Raw genomic sequence first — 18,044 nt, 5'->3', positions numbered from 1 at the left:
GCTGAGGAGGACACACCAGTCCTGGCTAAAGACATGAGCAGCCCCTGAAAATGCGGACCTTGTCTCCCTCAAAACCACAGCTAGTCAGGAACCTTTTCTTACCAACCCAGCGCCAGCCGATGGTGTGTCTCTACCTGGCATCAGATGGAGCGTGAGCAGAACCCTCAAAAAACCAGAAACTTATCTCAGTGTCGGTGGCGTCGGCTTGGCTCCCAAATGGACGGCTCTTGCCTGGCATGAACAATGCTCACAGGCTCGCTGCTCTCACTCACTTTCCATCGCATGAGGGCAATAGAATCTGACGTGTGACTTCATTTCCCTTGGCACTAAACGCAGCAGAGGGGAGAAGAACAAAGTAAATTAGCATCTCTGACTGCAATGTTAAGTAGTCTTTATTTCACAGCTCCTGTGTCCCATGGCTCCGCCCTCAACTACTTCACACCTGCAACTAGAAGGGACCCATTGTAACTGCACCCAAAATAGTCACTTTGCTCAGGAGACGCTTGTCCCTTCCCCAGCCTTAATCCCAAAGAGCCTTGTACCCAACTGTGACCAAGTGGGAATGTTCTGAATGTTTTCTCTGAATACTGTGTGGGTGCCTCAGGTTCCCCTACGCCTTTCTTAAATATCTAGGTGTGGGGGATCAGGATGTATGATTTTTGCAGAACCTTAGAGGGCCTCTGTGATACTGTCTGCATAGAGAATGGCCAGCACTCTCTCCTGGCAACTAACGGCCTGGGCCCCTCCTCTGTTCTCTGACACCTTCAGTTGGCCCCTTTGCAAAGAGAGCCGGTGACCTCCTGGCCCGGGAAAGGGAGAAAGGCCAGAGAGGAGGGGCTGGAGAGTCTCCAATTTGAGCTGGCTGGGAAAATGGAGGGGAGTCCAGACGGGGCTCTGGCCTCCCTGGGCCCCCCAAAGATGGACCTAACTGAAAGGGTCCTGTGATCTGTACTTGCAAGACCTGTCTTGGACTGTGTTCCTGTCATCTAAATAAGCCTTCTGTTTTACTGGCTGGCTGACAGTCATCATGAATCACAGGAAGCCAGGGGTGCAGGGCCTTGTCTCCCCCAAACTCCGTGACACCAACGAGGAAGCACACGGCCTGTGAAAAAAACTACAGCGAGTACAGATAAGGAATTGAAAGCACTGACCTCTTACTCACAGCCAGTAAAGCGGGAGGCAGAAAGCTGAGGACTGTTCATGTTTGCTTAGAAGGATGTTCAGGCTGAGCAGGTCCACCTCTGCCAGCTTCTCCTCCGTCGAGGGCTTCTGGACAATTCCTCTGGAAGAGCAGCTGGAAAAGCCATGCATGAGCCTTCACTACACACATCTCTATTGGTGCTTGAAATCTTGCCCTCATCCCCACCTCCCTCTTCCATCCCATCTACATCAGCCCCACTCGATGAACAGAGACTGAGTTAACACCGACAGTCACCACTCCACTCCCGTGCCCATTACTCTGCATTATTTTCATCCCCTTCTACTTCTTCATGGCTCCTAATACATAGGCCGTGGGGATGCAATCCGAGCACGCCTGCCTGTGTGCTACGAAGGAAGACAGCACAAGGAAAGGCAAGGAGAGAGAGAGAGAGAGAGAGAGAGAGAATGTTGGCCAACACAGTACAGAAGAAAGAGAGAAACATGAGAGGATGGCAAGCAACTTCCCACCTTCACTCATCCTCCCGGATCTAACTTCCGCTGCAGAGGACACACTGCTACTGGCCAGAGAACTGACCAGCCCCTGAAAATGGGGACCTTGTCTCCCTCATAACGACAGCTACTCAGGTACCTTTTCTTACAAACCCAGCCCCAGCTAACGGGGTGTCCCTACCCGGAGGAGCAGAACCCTCAGCAAAAGAGATACTTATCTCAGTGATAGTAGCGGCTGTTCTGCTCCCAGATGGACGGCTGCTGCCTGGCACCAACAACGCTTGCCGTCTCGTCACTCTCACTCGTTTTCCATCACGAGGGCTGTAGACTCTCACACATGAAGTCTTTTTCCTTGGCCCTAAAACCAGGGGATAAAACAAGTAAGTTACCAGCTCAGTCGGCAATGTCTCGTAGGCTCTTCTTTTCGCCTCTCCTGCACAGCGGGGCTCCACCCTCAACCCTCTTCCCATTACACCTTTAGGACTACAAGTAGAAAGCACACCTTGCAACTACACCCGACAGAGTCGCTCTGCAGAGCAGACTCTGACCTCTTCCCAGCCTTAATCCCACAGAGCCCCGTACCCAACAAGGAACCACATGGTCTGTGAAGAAAACTACAGCAAGTACAGGTGAGGAATTGAAAGCACTGACCACTTACTCATAGCCATTTAAGCGGGAGGAAGAAAGCTGAGAACTATTCATGTCTCCTTAGAAGGCTGTCCAGGCTTCTCAGGTCCACTTCTGCCATATTCTCGACCGGTGAGGGCTCCTGGATGATTCCTCTGCAAACTAATAAAGCCAAGCAAGAACTATCACTACACAGAGCTCTATTGCTGTGTTCAATCTTACCCTCATCCCTGCCTCCCTCTGCAGTCCCAGCTACATCTGCCCCACTCTATGAACAGAGACTGAGTCAACACTGACAGACACCGCTCTACTCCACTATCCACTACCCTGCAGGATTTTTGTCCTCTCCTACTTCTTCACAGCTCCCGATACACAGCTTTTGGGGCTGCACACCTAGCATGCCTGCCCGTGTCCTAGGAAGGGAGACAGCACAAGGAGAGGAAAGGAGAGAGAGAGTTCATAGGGCTGATCAATGGACACGTTCAGTAGGAATTTGGGGTCCGTGCATCAGTGGCTTAGTTGTATGATATCTGGGGGTGCGGGCTGCACTGTGAGGTAGAGGGGTTTAGGGTTCCCAAGCTGCACTGAGGGAATGTGGGATTCATAAGCCTTGGAGAGTAAGGGCAGGGTGGAGGGGGTTGAAAGGCCCCAGTGTGGCTGGGAAGGGTAACAGGAATTGGAGAGGGAAGCTGTGACGTTATTGATATAAATGGGAACCATATAGAACATGGGTTGCAACCAAGGTCCTGTAGTGGCACCAAATCCTAAGTAAAGGGGGTCATATAAGGTGTCTAAGACCAGGTTCTGGGTTGCTAGTTATGATTATGCTGTCTGTGTATCATTTTGTAGTTGAAGTTATAAGTATTCGCTCTGTACTGTCTGTATTTTGTATTATGCTCTGCCTCTGGGAAGTGTCCCAGACAAGCTGATGTTAGCCCTGCATAGCTGGCTTGATGGCCCATTAAGGGCCATCAGCTACACAATTGACCCATGGAGAGAAGGCAGACACGCCTTGTGATTCAGCAAAGTATGCAGAAACTTGTCCATGTGACTACAAACTCCATTTTTTTGCTGTAATTTTCCACCGTGAGGACAAAGGGATTCTTACACCTGGAAAAGTCTATATAAGGCTGATGCATCATCTCCATCTTGTCTTCAATCCTGCTTCTGACCTCTGGAAGGACTTTGCTACAAACTGAAGCTCTGCACGAAGGACTGTTGACCCATCCCAGCGGGGGATGTTCCAGAGACTTAATCTGAACCTGCAGTTTACTCCAGCACTGCTGCAAGCCTGAACTAAGAACTTTGCCATTACTGTATGTAATTGATTCCATTTAACCAATTCTACCTCTCATCTCTACCTTTTTCCCTTTGTAAATAAACCTTTAGATTTTAGATTCTAAAGGATTGGCAACAGCGTGATTTGTGGGTAAGATCTGATGTGTATATTGACCTGGGTCTGGGGCTTGGTCCTTTGGGACCGAGGGAACCTTTTTCTTTTATTGGGGTGTTGGTTTTCATAACCATTCATCCCCAGGACGAGTGCACTGGTGGTGATGCTGGGAGACTGGAGTGTCTAAGGAAATTGCTTGTGTGACTTGTGGTTAGCCAGTGGGGTGAGACCAAAGTCCTTTTTGTCTGGCTGGTTTGGTTTGCCTTAGAGGTGGAAAAACCCCAGCCTAGGGCTGTAACTGCCCTGTTTGAGCAATTGGTCCTGATTTGGCACTCTCAGTTGGGTCCCGCCAGAATCGCTCCATCACAGTGGCGTAGTCGTGCTTGGATCCACAGAACCAGGTCAATTAAGCTTTGGGTCAGAACCCCACGCTATCCAAATTTTAACTTTGGGATTGAGAGTTTGGTTGGTTAAAGGTCAGTGACCATGAGACAGAAAGCATCAGCAAAAGGAAGGAAACTGCAAGCCTTGAGAGACAGCCTGCAGTTTGATTATGAGCAAGAACTGGCAGAAATTCGAATGGAAGAGAAGCAAGTCTTGGCCCAGCTGGAGAAAGAGGCGGCTGAGAGAAAGAGAGAGGCAGCTGAGAGAAAGAGAGAGGCTGCTAAGAGAGAAGAAAAAGCTCGTAAGGGACGTCTGGAGCTGCTGGCTGCTGAGGAGGAGACTCACAAAATACAACAGGAGACTCACAAGATGCAACAAGAAACTGCTAGACTCCAGCTCCAAGTCAAAAAAGCAATGGAAGAACGGCAGAGACTGTATCCTCTGTAAAATCCAGTTTATAACTGTGTTGATATGTGGTATTACTCTGGGCAGTTCTCCATGTTTAACCCGTTTTGCTATGGCTATGGAGAGGGGAGTTCTAACCTGGTGGGAAATAGCTGTTTGTCTGTGCAAATAAGCAGTGTGTCTGGGAATGAAGTTTCTGAATGTCTGTCTGATGTCTCAGAAGGAAATCTGGAGTTAGATCAAGAGCAGAAAGATCTCATTGGGGAGGAAAATGTTTCTCAGGTTAAATCCCTAACTGAGGAAGGAGAGGGTAAATTTGTAATGGGTAATGGATTGGTGGCTAGTGCAGCTTGTAGAAGTAAACCTGAAATGGGTAACTGTGATTTGCTAAAAGTAGCTCAGTGTAGTGAAAAGAGCAGCAGCTTATCTGTTGGGAGAGGCAATGTGCCTGGTAGGGAAAGTTTGGAGGAGCCTAGGCAGCCTTGTGAGCTGATGGCTTTGTCTAATCAGCAGTTTGGGAAGGGAGGGATAGTGGAAAATGAGTGTCCATATCCCTTACCTGTTTCCTGTGTGGAGAAATGTGACAGTGGAGGGAATGTGCCTGTGTCTGTCAGGAGTATTGACTTGCCTATGAAGGAAGCTACCCCAGTCTCCAAGCAGTTGTCTGTGAACAGCCCTGTGTGCTGGGACAAGGGAAGTGAAATCCCAAGCTGTGTGTCTGGTAAAGGAGAATGTGTCTCCGGCTCTTCTGTGTCTGTGGAGCAAACAGAAGGGGCCTTTCAGCCTGTGATGGTTGAGGGTGATTTAGTTGTCTCGGAGTTGGTTGTAAATACAGCTAAAGCCCAGGAAGGGAATTGTCCTGAGTTTGTGTCTGCTGGGGAGAATGGCACTGTGACTAGGTTGCATCCAGTTAGTGTCTTAGCAAAATCCCAGAGAACAGACAATTCTGGTGCTTGTAGTTTGCCAGTTGCTAATGTGTGGTTGGAAAAGGGTGTAGCAACTCTGTCTGATCAGGGTGATACCCTAGCCAGGGCACAAGGAGAGCATGAAGGTGATTTAATGGTGTTACCTACTGATGGTTTGACAACTTGTAGCAAGAAGGAAAAGATTCCTAAACTTGTTCATGGCCAAGGGAAGGAGACTGCTTTTGACCTGTTATCTAGAAAGTCTGTAGGTGTGCCTAAAAGGGGATTGTGTAGAAATCCGCCTGTTGGGCCTGAAGTGATTCTAAATGTAAGTGAGACCCAGAAAGCATCTGTGGTTGCTCAGGGAAGTGTTCCTTTAGAGCAAGCCCTAGGTGGAGAGGGGAAGGGCGGAATTTCTGAGAGGGGTGAATTGCTGCTTAGAGAAGCTCCTAGGGAAAGGTATCCTCATGGTAGCCTGTGCAAGCAGTTTACTGCAACTGAAGGGTGTAAAAGTGATTTAATCAAGAAAGTTTCAGTTCCTAACAGCCAGAAATTTTCTGTTGTGAATGGATCCACTGACTTTCCTTTTGAGAGATCCAGTGTGGGCAGCTTTGAAAAGGTCTCAGGTGGAGTAGAAGCTGTTAAGGAAGTTGAGCAGCCCTATAACCACGAGGCTGTGTGTGGCCAGCTTGTTGGGGAGACAATGGTGTTGGGACAGGAATGTCTCCATGCTGAATCGGTAAGTGAGCAGTCTGTGCTTCAGGATCTGAGGACAGATTCAGTTACTGGTGTTTCAAAGCAGAACAGTTTTATGGCTGAATGCTTGAGGAGGCAGGGGAGAGCAAGCCAGCTCTCACCCTCAGACTCTTTGGATTTGTATGGTATCTCTGTAAGACAAAGTCCAGCCTTGGAATCCATAGCAGCTAAGAAGTTAAAAGCTAGTGTCTGTGTTGATGTGAATTACTTGGCTGGCAGGGAGAAGAAAGAATTGCTAATAGCTGTTAGCACAGAGGGCCCACCCCATCAGCCAGTGAATTCTGTTAAGCAAGAGAAGTCAGGGTTTAATCCTGCAGAACAAGAAGGAAAGAGAAGACTGAATTCTGCAAAGGGAAGCCACAGGTTAACCCTAAAATGCACAAACTCCAGTGGTATTGAGCCAAGGGTGTGGCATGACAAACATAATGGTAAATGGACACTTGCAATGAATTTGTTGTTATTGCTAATGCAAATTTTTGTAACTAATGTGTTGCTATTGCCAAGAACTGTAACAATGTACAATGTGCCTAATCTTTTAGAAAATCCCTTGAACATGTTGAAAGAAATACATGAAAACACACTTTATGTTAAAGGGCCTTGCTATACTGATGTTTCACAGTTAATGCATGTAAACAGTGTTGGAACTTTTCACAGGGGAAAATACATTCCAGACCTGATGTGCTGTATGAAAGGGGAAACTGAGGCACACTACCATATTGCTTTCATGGCTAAATGCCAAAAGTCCTGTACTATGAACAACATCAATATCTACATTGGTTTAATGTTAATTGGGTTCCAAACATTGGCCAAAGCTGGTATGGATAAAGTAGCTGTTTTCTTTAGCTCTTGGCAAGATCACGTGAAACATACAGGAACCATGCTGCAAAAGCTAACCAAGTTATACCTTAAGTTTGTAAAGAGATTCATTCATGTTATTGAACATGACTTTGATAAACCATTTTGGTTATAAACTGGTACGGCCTCTAGCCCAACACTAGCTGTCGTGAGACAGACCCAAGGAAAGGGGGCTCTTGGGATGCAGTCAGCGATGTTTTGTCATCCCTTCCTGCATCAATTTTGCGTTGGGGGTGTGACGTTATTGATATAAATGGGAACCATATAGAACATGGGTTGCAACCAAGGTCCTGTAGTGGCACCAAATCCTAAGTAAAGGGGGTCATATAAGGTGTCTAAGACCAGGTTCTGGGTTGCTGGTTATGATTATGCTGTCTGTATGTCTGTGTATCATTTTGTAGTTGAAGTTATAAGTATTCGCTCTGTACTGTCTGTATTTTGTATTATGCTCTGCCTCTGGGAAGTGTCCCAGACAAGCTGATGTTAGCCCTGCATAGCTGGCTTGATGGCCCATTAAGGGCCATCAGCTACACAATTGACCCATGGAGAGAAGGCAGACACGCCTTGTGATTCAGCAAAGTATGCAGAAACTTGTCCATGTGACTGCAAACTCCATTTTTGCTGTAATTTTCCACCGTGAGGACAAAGGGATTCTTACACCTGGAAAAGTCTATATAAGGCTGATGCATCATCTCCATCTTGTCTTCAATCCTGCTTCTGACCTCTGGAAGGACTTTGCTACAAACTGAAGCTCTGCACGAAGGACTGTTGACCCATCCCAGCGGGGGATGTTCCAGAGACTTAATCTGAACCTGCAGTTTACTCCAGCACTGCTGCAAGCCTGAACTAAGAACTTTGCCATTACTGTATGTAATTGATTCCATTTAACCAATTCTACCTCTCATCTCTACCTTTTTCCCTTTGTAAATAAACCTTTAGATTTTAGATTCTAAAGGATTGGCAACAGCGTGATTTGTGGGTAAGATCTGATGTGTATATTGACCTGGGTCTGGGGCTTGGTCCTTTGGGACCGAGGGAACCTTTTTCTTTTATTGGGGTGTTGGTTTTCATAACCATTCATCCCCAGGACGAGTGCACTGGTGGTGATGCTGGGAGACTGGAGTGTCTAAGGAAATTGCTTGTGTGACTTGTGGTTAGCCAGTGGGGTGAGACCAAAGTCCTTTTTGTCTGGCTGGTTTGGTTTGCCTTAGAGGTGGAAAAACCCCAGCCTAGGGCTGTAACTGCCCTGTTTGAGCAATTGGTCCTAATTTGGCACTCTCAGTTGGGTCCCGCCAGAATCGCTCCGTCACAGAAGCCTGGCTGGCTGTGGGTGGCATGGGGAAATGTGGTGCTGGGGAAGTGGGGCCCAGCAAAGGAGAAATAGGTTGGAGCCAATTGGGGTTGAGGTGTAGGGATTGGGTGTCATGGAGGATGTTGGGGTACCCTGAGATGGGGAACAGATGGGGTGGATTGGAGGGCTACGTTCAGGGGGCAGATTGGGGTGGGGCAAGCTGAGTGCTGGCAAGTCTGGGGATGCAGGAGCAGGTTGGAGGAGTTTGAATGGGTCCTGGTGCAGGGCATGCTGGAATGCACTGAAGGAGATGCTGGGTGCATTACCTCGAGTGGCCACCTGGTGTCACTAAGTATTTTCCTTCCAGAGCAAGAGTGAAACCGGGTGGCCAATCCAGATAACTCACAAACCATTTCCCCTCATCAAGGGACAGTGACAATGAGGGGCCAGTCGGGGTTAATGCACAAAGTAGTTCCCTCATGGAGCAGCAGTGTCAGTGGGTGGCCTCTTGGGAGAATGGAGACAGCATTTATCTCATGGAGCAAGACACACACCGGCTGGGCCAGGGCCGGCTCCAGATCCCAGCGCGCCAAGCGCGTGCTTGGGGCGGCATGCCACGGGGGGCACTCTGCCTGTCGCTGGGAGGGCAGCAGGCGACTCCAGTGGACCTCCCGCAGGCGTGCCTGCGGATGCTCCACCAGAGCCGTGGGACAGGTGATCGCCAGCGCGCCCCCCATGGCATGCCGCCGTGCTTGGGGTGGCGAAATTTTAGAGCCACCCCTGGGGTGGGCACTCTGACTACTGGACAAAGCATTTCCTTCATGGAGCAACTGTGCATCACCCTGCGTGGCCACACGGTGTCACTGTTGCTCCATGCAGGAACTGCTCTGTGCATTACCCTGCGTGGCCACACAGTGTCACTGTTGCTCCATGCAGGAACTGCTCTGTGCATTACCCTGCGTGGCCACATGGTGTCACTGTTGCTCCACGCAGGAACTGCTCTGTGCAATACCCCGCATGGCCACACGGTGTCACTGTTGCTACACGCAGGAAATGCTCTGTGCAATACCCCGCATGGCCACACAGTGTCACTGTTGCTCCATGCAGGAACTGCTCTGTGCATTACCCTGCGTGGCCACATGGTGTCACTGTTGCTCCACGCAGGAACTGCTCTGTGCAATACCCCGCATGGCCACACGGTGTCACTGTTGCTACATGCAGGAAATGCTCTGCGCATTATCCCACATGGCCACACGGTGTCACTATTATTTCCAGATGTTTTGTAGCATGAGCTTTCGTGGGTGAACACCCACTTCTTCGGATGCAAGCTTAGCATGTTCACCCACGAAAGCTCATGCTACAAAACATCTGTTAGTCTATAAGGTGCCACAGGATTCTTTGCTGCTTCTACAGAACCAGACTAACACGGCTACCCCTCTGATACTTGACACTATTATTTCCCTCATGGAGCCACAGAGACACTAGGTCAGGGGTCAGCAACCTCTGGCAGCCACGTGCCAAAGATGTCACAGGAGCCGATTTTCAATGGCACGCGGCTGCCTGCCGGGACTCCAGGGTGCCATTAAAAACCCTGCCAGCGCGGCAAGCCGCAGGGTCTGCGGTCCCAGGCTAGAGCACTGGGCCGAGCGCAGCAAGCCCCCGGCCCCTCCCCCGGATCCCTGCCGCCACGCACAGAGCTCTGGGTCTGGGGCTGCGTGCTCCTGTGGGGCAGCATAGGCTGGCTCTGCTTGGAGGCTCATGGTAAGGTGATCTAGGGCCGGGCATGTTGCGTAAGGGGTGGGGGCAGTCAGGGGACAGGGAGCAGGGTTGGTTGGGTGGGGGTGGCATCCCAGGGGGTGGCAAGGGGCAGGGGTCTCTGGTGGTGGCAGACAGGGAACAGGGGGGTGGTTGGGGCATGGGATTTCCAGTGGGGGGGGGCTGGATAGGGGTCAGGGGACAGTTAGGGTGGGGAGGTCTCTCGAGGAGGTGGTCAGGGGACAAGGAGCTGGGGGGGTTGGATGAGTCAGGAGTTTGGGGGGCTGTCAGGAGGCAGGGGTGTGGAGGGGGTTGCGGCAGGCAGGGGGAGGGTTGTACGGGTCGGGAGTGCTGGGGGTCCTGTCGGGGGCGGGAAGTGGTTGGATGGGGTGTGGGAGTCCGGGGATCTGTCTCAGGGTGTGGATAAGGGTTGGGGCAGTCAGGGGACAGGTAGGGGGTAGGCTCCTAGGGGGGCAGTCAGGGGACAAGGAGCTCAGGGGGTTGGATGAGTCAGGAGATGGGGGGAGGGTTGTATGGCTCAGGAGTTCTAGGGGTCCTGTCAGGGGGTGGGGGTGTGGATAAGGGTTGGGGCAGTCAGGGGACAGGTAGGGGGTAGGCTCCTAGGGGGGCAGTCAGGGGACAAGAACAGGGAGGCTTAGATAGGGGATAGGGTTCTGGGGGGCAGTTAGGGGCAGGGGGGGCAGTTAGGGGTCCCAGGAGGGGGTAGTCAGGGGACAAGGAGCGGAGGGGGTTGGAGGTTCTGAGGGGGTTGGAGGTTCTGAGGGGGGCAGTCACCCAGCCCTCTGCCTTGAGCCCTGACACACACACCCCCCCACACACACACCCAGGCCCCTATTGACTCCTTCAGCCCCCCATCCCCAGCCCTGACACCTGCACCCCCTCACATGGCCCCAGTCTTCTGCCCTGACTCTTGCATCCCTGCACATCCCCACCCCCACCCTGAGCACCAAGCGGGCGCTCCTGCACCCCCACTCACATTCCCACCTGCACCCCTCACACCAAATGGGAGCTGCCCAGCTAAGTGCCCCCACACCCAGACCTCCTGCCCCAACCCTGAGCCCCCTCCCTCATTCTAGCTCCTGGGCCAGACCCTTCAGCCCCAGCCCTGTGCTCGGTCCACTCCCACCCTCAGCTCAGTGCAGAGAGAGGAAGAGAATGGCCAGAACCAGGGAGAAGATAGCTACCCCCTGTATGTGGGCAGGGCCCCGCACAGCCTGCTGGCAGCCTAGTGGAACAGAACCCCAGACCAGCAGCGGGTGGAGCAGGCCAGCGGTGTAAGATCAACATTTTAATTTAAATTTTAAATGAAGATACTTAAACATTTTGAAAACCTTGTTTATTTTACAATACAACACTAGTTTTGTTATAGAATATATAGACATAGAAAGAGACCTTCTGAAAAACATTAAGGTTTCGCATGCCAGTAATCCATTTTAGAGTGAATAAATGAAGACTCGGCACACCACTTGTGAAAGGTTGCCGACCCCGATATAGACAATAACACTATTTCACTCCAGTGTCTTCCTAAATGTTAATATTGCTTTTTTGATCTTTGAATCACAGCTATAGAAATAGACAAGACCTGAGCTAACATTTACCCTTCTATCTCTAACAATGCAGGCTGCATTTCAAACCTCTCTTCCTTTACAGATCTTCCTAACCAGTCTTTAAAGTTCGGCCATGGTTCAAGGTCAGTTTAATATTATTTAAAAAAAAACAGTTGGGGGGCCCAGGAGCCCGGGGCCGGGCCGGGGCCCAGGCCGACGCACACAGAGCGAGAGGAACAGCAAGGAAACCAGGCATGGACTTGGGGCACTTTCCCATTTCGGCCTCTGACCCCTCCTCCCATCCCAGCCCCAGGTTTAAGGGGATTCGTCTCCATGGCGGGTTTCTATATACACAACGCTCCACCTTGGCTCGAGTTAATTAACTCTTGCTGGCCCCGTCACCTTACAATGAGATATTACATTACACGCAGATCACCACAAGGTCTCTGTGGCTTTGAGCTCCTTAGGACCTAGCCTTTAAAACGCTCTTTGCCACTGACCAATCCCTGTGAGAAGGGTGCAGGTCTCCCCTTTCTAGCTCCTCTTGGGCCGCTGGCACTTGCTGGGCAATGAGACCACGCTCTCCTGAGGGAACGGAGGTCTCTCCTTTACAGCGCTTTTCTCTCTGCCTCATTCGAACACCCCTGGCTTAAGGACCACCCTGTAAGGAAGGTTTGGGTCTCCTTTGCCAAGCAAATTAAACCACAGGTCACTTTGACATGCCCGGCAAAATGACTGTCCTGTAACCAGGCTGTAAGGTCTTATCCCTCGCACGCCTAAACTAGGGGAGCCTTTTTGTGCCTGTGGCTGAGCGACACCCCACCCCTTGAGAAGGCTTGAGCTTCCCTTTCTCTTAGTGACAGGAAATTCCCCCACAATTATTTCTACTGGACTTTTTTGAGATTTGAAGTGAAATCTTACTTGCGACCTATCCAGGTCAGATGCAACATGGTGTGGCCAAGGGGCAGCTGTAAGGGGATGGTGGAGGCCGTGGAAAATTCACCCCTTTTCTCAAAAAAAGCCAAGAAATGGCCCAACCATGCAAATGTCACACCATCTGGAAATAAACAGGTGAGGTGGGGGGGCTCCTTTCAGACCCTCACTACCACCTCATCCTTCCTCAAGTCCTTTTGCCCTGCCCAATTTACACCGCTCAACCAACCACAACTTTGACCCTTTGTTTTCTTGTGCACAAGAAAGACACCGTCGCACTGATGAGTTTGCAACTGTAGACATTTGGACAGCTCCTTCAGCTGTGTCCAAATTCCAGGCTTTGTGTCTCTTTGGAGATAGACAGAGGAGATTCCTAGGGCTACGTCCGAAGGGATTGATGTGGCTATCCTTTCTGAAATGTGTTGATGTTCAGGTGTTGTAAGCACATGATGTGGTATTCAGAGCCAGCACGTGGGTGCACCTAACCCTACTAACGGGACTGCGTCACAAGGAAGAGGGGTCTTTTCTGGTAAAGGTTAGGGAGCACAAAGTTATTTTCTTGGTGAGGTAGAAAGGTAAGTCCGGAAGGGTGTCGCTGAGAGATGGAGGATTGATCAGAAAGGAGACACTCAGCAGTATCCCTCCCTTACCTGTTTATTTCCAGATCTTTTCACATTGGGGACTTCCCCCCGCCCCCCGCACACACCGGGTTTAAAGGAGGAGTATTTTACTAAAGAAAGGGTGACCGCCCTGTAATCAGGGTTCAGGCCCCTTTTCTCCTGTCTACATTGGCCCTCTTAATGGCACCCAACATAGTCACTCTGCAGAGCAGATTCTGGCCCCTCCCCAGCCACAGAGCCCCGTACCCAAGGAGGAAGCACACGGCCTATGAAGAAAACTACAGCAAGTACAGATGAGGAACAGCCAGTTATGCAGAAACCCGAGGACTATTCATGTCTCCTTAGAAGGATGTCCAGGTTTCTCAGATCCACTTCTGCATATTCTCCTCCGGCGAGGGCTCCTGGACGATTCCTCTGCAAACTAATAAAGACAAGCAAGGATCACCATTACACAGTGCTCTATGAATGTCCTCAAGCCTGCCTCCCGCTCCCATTCCATCTATATCCGCTGGACTCAATGAACAGAGACTGAGTCAACATCCACAGACGCTGCTCCACTAGTGCCCACTATCCTGCATGATTTTCATCCCCTCCTACTTGTTCATAACTCCCAAGACCAAGCCTGTGGGGATGCACACCTAGCACTCCTGCCCCTGTTCTATGAAGGGAGACGGCACAAGGAGAGGCAAGGACAGAGACAGAGAGAAAGAGAGTGTTGGCCAACACACTAGAGAAACACAGGAGAAAGGCAAGTAACTCACCATCTGGAGTCATCCTCCTGGATCCAACCTTGTCCTGAGGAGGATACACTGCTTGTGAACAGAGAAATGACAAGCCCCTGAAAATGGGGACCTTGTCTCCCCAGCTAGTCAGGAAACTCTTCTGACAAATCAGCCCCAGCTAACAGGGTGTCTGTACCTGGAGTCAGATTGGCTGATAACAGAACCCTCAGCAAAACAGACACTTATCTCACTGACAGTGACATCTGCTTGGCTCCCAAATGAACGGCTCTTGCCTGGCATGAACAATGCTCACAGGCTCGCTGCTCTCACTCACTTTCCATTGCATGAGGGCAGTAGACTGACATGTGACTTATTTTTCCTTGGTACTAAACCCAGCAGAGGAGAGAAAAAACAAACAAATTAGCATCTCCATCTGCAATGTCACGTAGTTTCTTCATCTCACATCTCCCATATCCCACGGCTCCGCCATCAAACCATCTCCTATTACTACTTTACATCTGCAACTAGAAGGGATCCATTGTAACTGCACCCAAAATAGTCACTTTGCTCAGGAGACTCTTGTCCCTTCCCCAGCCTTAATCCCAAAGAGCCTCGTACCCAACGAGGAAGCACACGGCCTATGAAGGAAACAAGAGTGAGTACAGATAAGGAATTGAAAACACTGACTTCTTACTCATAGCCAGTTATCCAGAATGCAGAAAGCTGAGGACTGTTCATGTCTCCTTAGAAGGATGTCTAGGCAGTTCAGGTCCACTTCTGCCAGCTTCTTCTCCAGCTGAGACTCCTGGACAATTCCTCTGCAAATTAATGAAGGCAAGCAAGAACTATCACTACACCAGTGGTTCTCAACCTTTTGTACTGATGATCCCTTTTACATAGAAAGCTTCTGAGTGTGACCCTCCCCTTATAAATTAAAAACACTTTTTGTGTATTCAACACCATTATAAATGCTGGAAGCAAGGTGATGTTTAGGATGGAGGATGACATTTCATAACCCCCCAGATGACAACCTTGCGGCCACCTGACGGGACCTAAACCCCAGTTTAAGAACTCCTGCACTACATAGAGCCCAATTAAGGCCCTCTTCCCTGCGTCGCTGTCGATCTGTCTTAGCCCCACAACACCAACAGTCATCGCTCCAGTCTCGCACCGACTGCCCCGCATGATTTTTGTCCCCTCCTACTTCTTTATGGCTCCCAAGACACAACCTGTGGGGGTGCACACCTAGCTCGCCTGCCGATATCCTAAGAAGGGAGACAGCACAAGGAAAGGCAAGGACAGATTGAGAAAGAGTGTTGGCCAACACACTAGAGAGGAGAGAGAAATACGAGAGAAAGGCAAGCAATTCACCACCTGGACTCATTCTCCTAGATGCAACCTTCTGCTGCGTAGGACACACTGCTCCTGGCCAGAAAACTGAGCAGCCCCTAAAAATGGGGATCTTCTCTCTCTCTCTCAAAACCACAGCTAGTCAGGAACCTTTTCTTACAAACAGCCTCAAACGGGGCATCCCTTTCAGGAGCAAGGTGGGCCGTGAGCAGAGCAATCACCAAAACAGACACTTATCTCATTGACAGCGATGACTGTTCCATTCCCAGTTGGACGGCTTTTTCAAGGCATCAATAATTCTCGCAGTCCCATCACTCTCGCTCGCTTTCCATCGCATGAGGGCAGTAGACACTGACTTGTCACTTCTTTTCCCTTGGTACTAAATCCAGCGGAAAAACAAGTCAGTCACCATCTCAATTGGCAATGTTGGGTAGCTGCTTCTTTTCGCCTCTCCCACATGGTGGGGTTCTGCCCTGAACCCTCCTCCCATCACGCCTTTATGACTACAAGGAGAAAGCACCCCTTGCGACGACACCTGAAATAGTCACTCTGCACAGATGACTCTGGTCAGACACACCAAACCTGTGGGGAAAACACGTAGAAATTGTGCTTCTTTTTCCCTTGTAACTTATTGCTTCTTGTAGCTTTTTGCTTCCAGCAAGCACGGACAAGGAGGAGCAAAGGGGACGGTTAGTTGAGGTGCACAGCAGGCCCACCACAGTCCCAGACTGCACGCCAGGGGAGATCTAGTCATTGAGTGTTGGGGTTCTTAGGGATTGGCTTGTTTTGGTCTTGTTTTCAAATGAGTTTATCTTGATTTTTGGCTTATTGTCAAAGTCGGGGTGCTTATTTCCCCAGTGAAAGTTGCAATTGTGACTCTGGTCCCTTCCCCAGCCTTAATCCCAAAGAGCCCCACACCCAACAAGGAAGCAAAGTGTGAAGAAAATCACAGCAAGTACAGATGAGGAATTCCAAGCACTGACCACTTACCCACAGCCAGTTATGCACGAGGCAGAAGGCTGAGGACTGTTCATGTCTCCTTAGAAGAATGTCCAGGCTCCTCAGGCCCACGTCTGCCAATTTCTCCTCCGGCTGCTGCTCCTGGACAATTCCTCTACAAGTGCAGCAAATAAGCCAAGCAAGAGCCCTCACTACAAAAAATTCAATTGGTGCGTGAAATCTTGCCCTCATCCCTGCCTCCCACATCAGCCCCACTAGAGCAGAGACTCAGTCAACACCCACAGTCACCGCTTCACTCTAGCGCCCACTGTCCTGCATCTTTTCGGTCCCCTACTTGTTCATAGCTCACAAGACCTAGCCTGTGGGGATGCACACCTAACACACCTGCCCGTGTCCTACGAAGGAAGACAGCACAAGAAGAGGCAAGGACAGAGAGAGAGAGAGAGACAGACAGACAGACAGACAGAGTGTGTGTTGGCCAACACATTAGAGGAGAGAGAGAGAAAAACGTGGGAGAGAGTCAAGAAACTCACCAGCTGGAGTCATCCCCCTGGATCTAATATGCTGCGGAGGACACACTGGTCCTAGCCAGAGACATGAGCAGCCCCTGAAAATGGGGACATCGTCTCCCTTGTAACCACAACTAGTCAGGAACCTTTTCTTACAAACCCAGCCCCAGCTAACGGGGCGTCCCTACCGGGAGCAAGATGGGCCTTGAGCAGAGCGATCACCAAAGACGACACTTATCTCATTGAGAGTGGTGGCGGTTCCGCTCCCAGATGGACGCCTTCTGCCTCGCATCAACAACGCTTGCAGACTCATCGCTCTTGCTCTCTTTCCATTGCACGAGGGCAGTAGACTCTGGCCTGTGACTTCTTTTCTCTTGCTACTAAACCCAGCACAAGGGGAAAAAACAAATCAGTTACCCTTTCAGTCAGCAACTTTGGGTAGGCTCTTATTTTCCCCTCCCGCACACAGTGGGGCTCCGCCCTCAACCCTATTCCCATTACACCGGTAGGACTGCAAGTAGAAAGCACCCCTTGCAACGACACCCGAAATAGTCACTTTGCACAGCAGACTCTGGTCACACACACCAAATCTCAAGGGGGAAAATAAAACATACAAATCGGGCTTGGTTTTGGCCTGTAGTTTATTGCTCGTTGTAGCTTGCTACTTCCGGCAAGCAGGGGCAAAGGGGGGAGAGAGAGAGAGAGTCAAGGGTGCACAGCGGACCCACCACATTCCCAGACTGCACGCCAGGAGAGATCTAGTCATTGAGTGCTGGGGTTCTTAGGAATTGGCTTGTTTTGGCCTTATTTGAAATAGGATTAGCTTGATTTTTGGAATATTGTGAATTCAGGGTTCTTATCTACCCAGTGAAAGTTGGCAAGTATGACTCTGGTCTCTTCCCCAGCCTTAATCCCACAGTGCCCCATACCAAACAAGGAAGGAAATGGCCTATGAAGAAAATTACAGTGAGTACAAAAATTCCAAGCACTCACTGCTTACTCACAGCCAGTTAGGCAGAAGGCAGAAACCTGAGGACTGTTGAGGTCTCCTTAGAAGGATGTCCAGGCTGCTCACGGCCACTTCTGCATATTCTCGTTCGGTGAGGGCTCCTGGATGATTCCTCTGCAAACTAATAAAGTCAAGTAAGTACCATCACTACACACAGCACTACTGGTGCATTTAATCTAGCCCTCATCCCTGCCTCCCTCTCCCATCCCATCTACATCCGCTCGACTCGATGAAGAGAGACTGAGTCAACATCCACAGACACCGCTCCACTCTAGCGCCCAATACCCTGCATGATTTTCATCTCCTCCTATTGGTTCATAGCTCCCGAGATCTAGCCTGTTGGGATGCACAC

At 50.3% G+C, this 18,044-nt stretch overlaps 1 long non-coding RNA gene across 4 annotated transcripts; it reads right to left on the bottom strand.

Moving 5' to 3' along the window:
* Positions 1 to 13,515: 13,515 nt before the first annotated feature.
* Positions 13,516 to 17,798, bottom strand: LOC120384715. Of its 4 annotated transcripts, XR_005589054.1 has the most exons (5): positions 17,688 to 17,798; positions 16,708 to 17,063; positions 16,205 to 16,328; positions 14,559 to 15,593; positions 13,584 to 14,250 (listed from the first exon to the last, which is right to left on the bottom strand). It is a non-coding gene; the product is annotated as an uncharacterized LOC120384715 (long non-coding RNA). The 4 variants fall into 4 exon arrangements; XR_005589052.1 differs by lacking the exons at positions 16,708 to 17,063; positions 17,688 to 17,798 and adding an exon at positions 13,516 to 13,563 and having other exon boundaries at positions 13,904 to 14,250; positions 16,205 to 16,505; XR_005589053.1 differs by lacking the exons at positions 16,708 to 17,063; positions 17,688 to 17,798 and having other exon boundaries at positions 14,559 to 15,796; positions 16,205 to 16,505.
* Positions 17,799 to 18,044: the final 246 nt, after the last annotated feature.

Source organism: Mauremys reevesii, linkage group 16 (assembly GCF_016161935.1).
Source record: "Mauremys reevesii isolate NIE-2019 linkage group 16, ASM1616193v1, whole genome shotgun sequence".
NCBI lineage: Eukaryota > Metazoa > Chordata > Testudines > Geoemydidae > Mauremys > Mauremys reevesii.
This window is presented reverse-complemented; position numbering and strand designations above follow the sequence as displayed.